This window comes from Peromyscus leucopus, chromosome 20, assembly GCF_004664715.2.
Source record: "Peromyscus leucopus breed LL Stock chromosome 20, UCI_PerLeu_2.1, whole genome shotgun sequence".
Classification (NCBI taxonomy): Eukaryota; Metazoa; Chordata; class Mammalia; order Rodentia; family Cricetidae; genus Peromyscus; species Peromyscus leucopus.
This window is the reverse complement of record NC_051080.1, coordinates 46666206-46673749: the sequence shown is the minus strand read 5'-3', so window position 1 is coordinate 46673749 and position 7544 is coordinate 46666206.

The following is a 7544-nucleotide window of genomic DNA, read 5'->3' as shown; positions in this document are numbered from 1 at the left end:
TGGTGTTGTCCAGCCCCGAGCTGCTGTGGAGGACCATGTGTGGGTCCATGGCCCCAGTGTACCCAAGGCCTGTGTTCACGGTTCCGGTTACCACCAAAGACAGTGCAGATGCCCGGGGTCTGAGCCGACACCTGAGGCCATGTTGGTGCCTGAGGGTCATGTTGTCACCAGTGCCATACAGATCGGTGTGGCCTACACTGCCACCCGGGGCCATGCTGACATATGGCGGGACTGTGGATGGGGGCCACATCTGGGTCCGTGGCCCTTCCGAAGCCAGGGTCTGTACTGAGGTCTGTGGCTCCTGTTTCCATTGCAGGCTATACAACTGGTCTGAGCTACCATCTGAGGCCAATGGGACCACATTGTTACTGGACCCATGCTGATCTGAGAGGCCTGCACAGGGTCATGGTGACATCCGGGCACAAGCTGCTGCTGCTGGCCATGTCTGGGTCTGTGGTCCTCCTGAAGCTGGGGTCTATGTCCATGTCCGTTGCCTGTGTTGTCACAGGGGTCCATGCAAAACGTGTGTTGAATTATGTGCTAGACCACGTGTTGAGGTGGGAAGACTGTGCACAGCTGACCCTACCCCTCACTGGTCTGGGGAAAACTGCCCCCCCCTACATCCGAGAGCTGACCCCTGCCCCTTGTGGGCCCTGAGATAGCAACCTTGATGACCCCAGAAAGGGAGATCTGGCCCCACCCCAATAGGAGAGCCCTCATACATGTGGGAGAGCTGACTCCACCCCTTACCATGGGTGTGGGAAAAATGGCTCTGCCCCTCATCTGAGGGGGGTTCTCCCAGCAGCCAGGTCAGACCAACTCAGCTACCAACCAGGCACACATCTAGGACTTTGAATTGGCTTACCCCAACATCTACCCCATCTATGACGCACATGAAGGGACTGGTCCTGTTGAACCATAGCCACAGGATCTCGATGACTCTGAGCAACTGCAGGATGTCCAAGAGGAGTTTCAGTCAGGGTCCAGCACTGATGGTATAGCGGAAGCCAGAGGCCGTGAACCAGACCAACAACACATGACAATGAACATTTGCAAGCAAAGCTGGCAAAGAATGTATGACACACTGCAGCTCCCAATGCCAGTAAGATGAGGGGAATGAGAAGTAGGAAAGATGGAAGACTGCTGTGGGATGTCTTTCTGTACACTGTGAATATGTGTTGCTCTCATTGGTTGATAATTAAAGCTGTTTGGCCAGTGGCAAGACAGAATAAGGTTAGGTGGGGCATTCAAACTGAAGATGGAGATGAAGGGCAGAGTCAGAGCAGACACTGCTCAGCAGCCCAAGAAGCAAGATGTGAAAGGACCAGGAAGCCATGGACCACATGGTGGTACATAGATTAGTAGAAATGGCTTGACTTAAATATAAGAGCTGGCTAGTAATAAGCCTGAGCCATCGCCCAAAGATTTATAATCAATATAAGTCTCTGAGTGGTTATTTTAAAAGTGGCTGTGGAACCAAGCGGGACACAAAAGCTTCTGAATACAGAGGAGGGAAGTGTTGTTTTTAATTAATATTCTTGTTTTTATGTTTTAACCTTATTTTTATTATTTAGTTAGTTAGTTAGTTTTCTGTTGTTGAATAGTCTTTCTGCACACTATGAAGAGGTGTCATTCTGACTGGAGTCACTAGCCAGATGGAGAGGAAGCTGCATGGACAGTATAGAGTAAAGATAATAAAACCACAAGACAAAAAGTAGATTGAGCCGGGCGTTGGTGGCGCACGCCTTTAATCCCAGCACTCGGGAGGCAGAGCCAGGCGGATCTCTGTGAGTTCGAGGCCAGCCTGGGCTACCAAGTGAGTTCCAGGAAAGGCGCAAAGCTACATAGAGAAACCCTGTCTCGAAAAACAAAAAAAAAACAACAACAACAAAAAAAAAAGTAGATTGATAAAAATGAGTTAATTTAAGTTGTAAGAGCTAGTTAGTAACAAGCCTAAGCTATCAGCTGAGCTTTTATAATTAATAGGAAGTCTCCATGTTGTGATTTGGGAGCTGACTGGCAGGACAGAAAAACCTGCCTACACCTGTGAGCATGTAAGAGGCCCTGGACTGGATCTCTGGTACTGGGGAAAAAAAAAAAAAAACAGAACAAAAAATGCTCATAATTAGAATCCTTTCTGATGTAACTAATAAACTATAAGGCTATATGCTTGGTTATACCACAGAAACGTTTTCTAGCTTCAGAAGAAAGGGATTTGTTGGAAAGGTATACAATAATTCACAACGGACTGACTGGGATTGAATTCCAAGACTGGTAACTGCATAGGAGATGCATAGGGAAGATAAGGGACTAGGAATCAGGCCAAAGTCTCCTTGCAGCCATGGTGGCTGGAAGGTCTCCATGACTGCCCACACTCAGCTCTGGCTAGATGCTCAAGTGTTTGAAAACTGGCCCTATACAAAAGCTTTCCTAAACTCAAATTCAAATTCTTCAGCAGGAACATCCAACTGCTTTTGTCCAGAGGAAGTCTTTAAGCTCCATCATTTCTAAGAATCACACAGCATGGATTCCATCAGAATAGATTCTGGGTCATCAAGACAAATACAAATGTTTACTGTATACTGCTGTGACAGTTTATCAAAGTATTATTGTAATGAAGACAGAATTTCAATGGAAGTTTTCAGAACTGTTTGTAAGGGCAACAGCAAAGGTCTGCTCAAGAACTACCTCCTTTGGAACAAGTGGCTGTGTGCTGTTTCCCAGGCCCAGTGACGTCTATAACACCTCCTGCACTGAAGCTCAGGGGCCACTGAGGAAGAGGGGTAGTAGAGTGATTGGAAGAGCTAGAGGAATAGGAAGCTTGCTATGAGATTGAGTCTCCTAGAAATGTAGCCACACCCATGAAGTTTCATCAGCATGGCTGCCTAAACAACACCTGAGCAGGGACAAAACCAATTGACATCCAAATTTGGAAACGGGGGAAGGGGGGGGGCACAAATCAAGTGTTTCAGCTTCAGGCAAAAACTATAGGGGCATCTAAGAGGGAGAAATAGTCTTTCCCATGGCAGAGCACACCAATAAGTTATTATGTTCAGGCCTGAAAATATACATACAACTACATTATACATACTGGGCAGAGTGTTCATATATATATATATATATATATATATATATATATATATATATATAATATGTGTGTGTGTGTAACAACAATTTAAAAAAAAGAGGCCATGAATTTGAAGGAGAGCAAGGTGGGGGAGGTCCATGTGAAGAGTTGAAGGGAGAGAGGGAGGGAGGAAAGGAAAGGAGGGAAATGATTTTTAATTTAAAAAAGAAGTATCATCATTGGTCAATTCATACACTGCTCTAGACATCCTTGATTTGTTTCTTATATCCTGAAGCAAGCATCTTCATCAAGATTTCTACTTACTGGGAGAATTTCATTTTTTAACCATCTATGTAAAGATGTAGGAATAACCACATTGACACACCCACATGTCATGTGACATGTCAGTCTCAAAGGAGGTACTACAGGCAACTTGGTTATTATGGAGTACAAACAGATTTGGAACAATTAGTTTCTTCTGTTTTATTTACTCTACTTAATCAAAACTTAAGTAAAAATTATCAAAGATATAATTTCCTGTAGGAAATTCTTGATGCTTATTTTTATGAGTGATAGCAATTTGAAAGACACAGATGGCTGACTAGAAGATTTACTATAAATGAAACTGAATTCATTCATTATAAACCAGGTTGCATAATGCTATTCAAAGCTTTACATTTCACTTGGAAAGAAAACTAATTATTAAGATTGCTTCTTACAAATCAGTCTTCTGGCCTGTTTCTTTACAGAATTGAGACTAGACTCACAGATATTTGTTCTGACTTAAGTTATATCTGAGCTTGAAAATTTTATATCTGGGCTTCTGCACATACTTTGATAATACTTTTAAATCCAAATGCATTTTTAAAGTAAGATTATAAAATTTAAGAACAATAATTTTAGAGGAACACCTTTACCATTATGCCAAACTCAGTGTTACTCCCTGGCATTTCTAATTATTTAAAGGAATTTTCATATTACCTAACATTTTCATTTCTCCAGCACTTCCATTTTATCCCTGCAAAGGCAAAGATAAAATTCTCCATCAGATAATTATGAAGTCTGCAAAATTTGTGTCCTTATTGGGTGTATAGAATGTCAGACTCAGTTTGGGTCTGGTAAAATGGGCTTTGGTAGTTGAGAAAACTAGTGAGGTCAGCATTCAATGGCTTCACAGACTTGGTCAGAATTGCAAGGCTCATCAGTGGGAAGGTAGATGGCACAAGGGTTGTCAGTGTGGTTGTTTGGTTCAGCATTAGATGAGGCAATTACAGAGCCTATTATTCAAATGACCAGTGTATGGCCAACTGCCACGATGAAGCTGATTTAGGATAGAGGGTCTCAGATGGCATAAAATGAAGAGAGGATGGAAATAGAGGTCTACTCCTCGAGTGGAAGACACTGAGCATCTGGGAACTTACCTGATCCCAGACTCTCATATCTTCCCCATCTCTTAGGAAGAACAGAGACCAGAATGCACCCAGGAGAGTATTTAAGGGTGCACATCCAGAGACCTCAGGTAATGAGCTAGAAAAATAGGCAATCAAAATGAACTAATGTTGACATTCGGTCTCCTTTCCCCATGACCTTTCATCAGCTGAGCAATGACCTGTCCCAAGATATTTGGAATGACATGTCAGTATCAGAGGAGGTACTGAGGACAAGTCATTCCAAATATCTTTACATTTTCCTTCATGATATAATGATGTTGCTATTATTCTGATGATTAGGTAAAATGTACTGGGCTAGTGCCACTTTGAGATCTTTGGCAGCAGTTAACTCTGCAGCTCACACACGATTGAGCCTGTATGATAATGAGTATTCAGAGACAGGTAATTCCTGGGGGCGCTCACCAACCTAAGACAGAGTGCCTATGTGGCCTGGGCAGGCGTCTCTATGACGGGTAAGGTGACCTGCTGATGTCCCACACTATCTCAGTCAGAAGCTCATTTTTTAGTAAAAGGGGGACCTGTAGGGCCCTGGCCCCTGTTTTGGGTAGCTGTTGCCTTGCTTGCTGACCTTGACCTTGATATCCTCCCTATGCTAATTCCTTGCCAGGTTCCACCCTCCTGAATGCTTAACAGAAGATCCTTGTTTGTGTATCTTAAATAATGGACGTTAACAGCTTAGATGCAAGATTGTAAAACATCGGTAGCAGAACTTCTGCCCTCCGGGGTTCTCCCATTGTGCTGTAAGCCTGTATTTAAGACCTCCTCCCTCCTTCAATAAACTGCATTCAGTATTAAAAAAAAGAATGTACTGGGCTTGTTTACCCAGGTATAGCCAGCTTTTCTCAAGGTCCTCACTTCTAGATCACACTAAGCCAGTGGCCAAAACCAGACATCTTAGCTGGTTATTGAGGTTGCTCTGCTTTAAGGACCCAATTCCAAATAGCAGTTCCTTCCGTAAGCACTGAAATGGAAGCCAGTTAGAGAGCCTATGAGTCACTAGAACTAGAAAGTGACATCAAGTCAGGCTAAGGCAACTGCTTTGAGACATGGAGAGCTGAACTTACAAAAGGCCAGAAGTCAGTGTATGGAGATCCCAGGCTGTGCAGGACTCAGCTCAGTCGGGGATGTCTGCTCCAGTGTATGGAAATCCTGTCCCCAGGATTCTGCCACTCCTCCCCAGACTTCAACTGCCTTGTGGCAAATACTCATGGAAACAAAATGATCCCCGTGTATTAACTAGGGATTGTTTTATCTTTATGTTGTCATAGATGTTTTATTCCAGTCCCTCTCTCTGTGTGTATGTGAGAGACTCACTAATTGTCCTTAATCACCTGATTCTCTTACCTCAGCTTCCCTCCAGCAAGCAAGCTGATTCATGAAGTATGTGCCACCATATGTGGTGGTATTGTGTTCCCCAAAATATTGTGTACTCTAATAAATTTATCTGGGGTCAGAGAACAGACAGCCACTAAATACAAAGGCTAGAAAATGGTGGCGCTCACACCTTTAATCCTAGCATTCCAGAGATAGAAATCCCTCTGGATCTCTGTGAGTTCAAGGCCACATTGGAAATAGCCAAGCATGGTGACACGCCTTTAATCCCAGAAAGCCAGCCTTTAATCCCAGGGAGTGGTGGTAGAAAGCAAAAAGATATATAAGGCGTGAGGACCAGAAACTAGATGGTTTTGGCTGGTTAAGCATTCGGGCTTTTGAGCAGTAATTCAGCTGAGACCCATTCCGGATGAGGACTCAGAGGCCTCCAGTCTGAGGAAACAAGACCACCTGAGGATCCGGCGAGGTGAGATAGCTGTGGCTTGTTCTGTCTCTCTGACCTTCCAGTACTCACCCCAATAACTGGCCACAGGTTTGATTTTATTAATAAGAACTTTTAAGATTCCTGCTACAACCATAGCCATCTTCCATCAAGCTTCTGAGTCTCCTGTACCACCTGGAATTCCAGGCATGCACCATCACACTTAGTTTATGTGGTGGGGATCAACCTAGGGCCTCCTATATGGAGGCCAAATTCTACCAACTGAGCCACCACATCTCCAGCTTACTCTGAAAGCTGGCCCTGCAGCTGATTTTCTCCTCTAGCGGTGTGCACTATGGGATAACGCTCCAAAGGCATGGCTCCCTCCCTCTTTCCGCGGCTGGGCTTCTCTGCTCCTTTGCAAAGGATGAACATGTGTATACACACACTAGAGACTCGGCTCGCTGTCTCCACTTTTTACCACACCACGTGTGCTGTCCACCCTCTGCTCTAGGCTCCTGGATGTGTAAGTTGAGCTTTGTGATCCATTCCTCTCTACTACCTAACAAATCACTTATCCTCCAACCCCCTTCTCTCTCGAAGCAAGACTATTCACCCTAGCTTTACACATAGACCTGGAACAGAACGTGTCTAACACAACATTGCTGAAACACGTGTCTTCCTTTCCTCAATGAACAGTAGCACACGGAGGTCTTGAGTTGACTTCCAAAACATCCCTCTTCCACTTCTACTCCTCCTGACAACAGGCCAGAATGGGCCGGCATTGAGAAACGCTGCTCTTCTCTGGAGGTCTAGCCTTCTCCAGCAAGCAGCCTTTCCCATTGTGCTACTGTATTATCCTACTGAGACATCATAGTGCTCTGCAATTACCTATCCCCTTCGAGACTGACCCCTTCAGATTATGTAGATTGAGTACAGATCACAAATCGTAGTAAGGCCTCCTCCCTTTGGGAGTTCTTATGAGAATTCAAGGAAAATTAATTTCAATTACGTGCATGCAAGACACACTGTTTAGTAAACAGCAGGGCAGCAGCTACTATGCTACAATTATTAATAAAGCCTGTGTCTTAGAGAGAACTTTTTCCTGAGAATCTCTGTAGGTGGTAGGCATGCTATGCAAACAGAATGCAAGAGATGACACTGAGGGTTTGGAGCAAAAGAACGAGTTCGTTTCCTGACACTGGCTTAAGTGCTAGGAAGAAAATCAGCCAGAGCTGTTCCTGCCCTTGACTTAAAAGGCTCATGTGTGGGA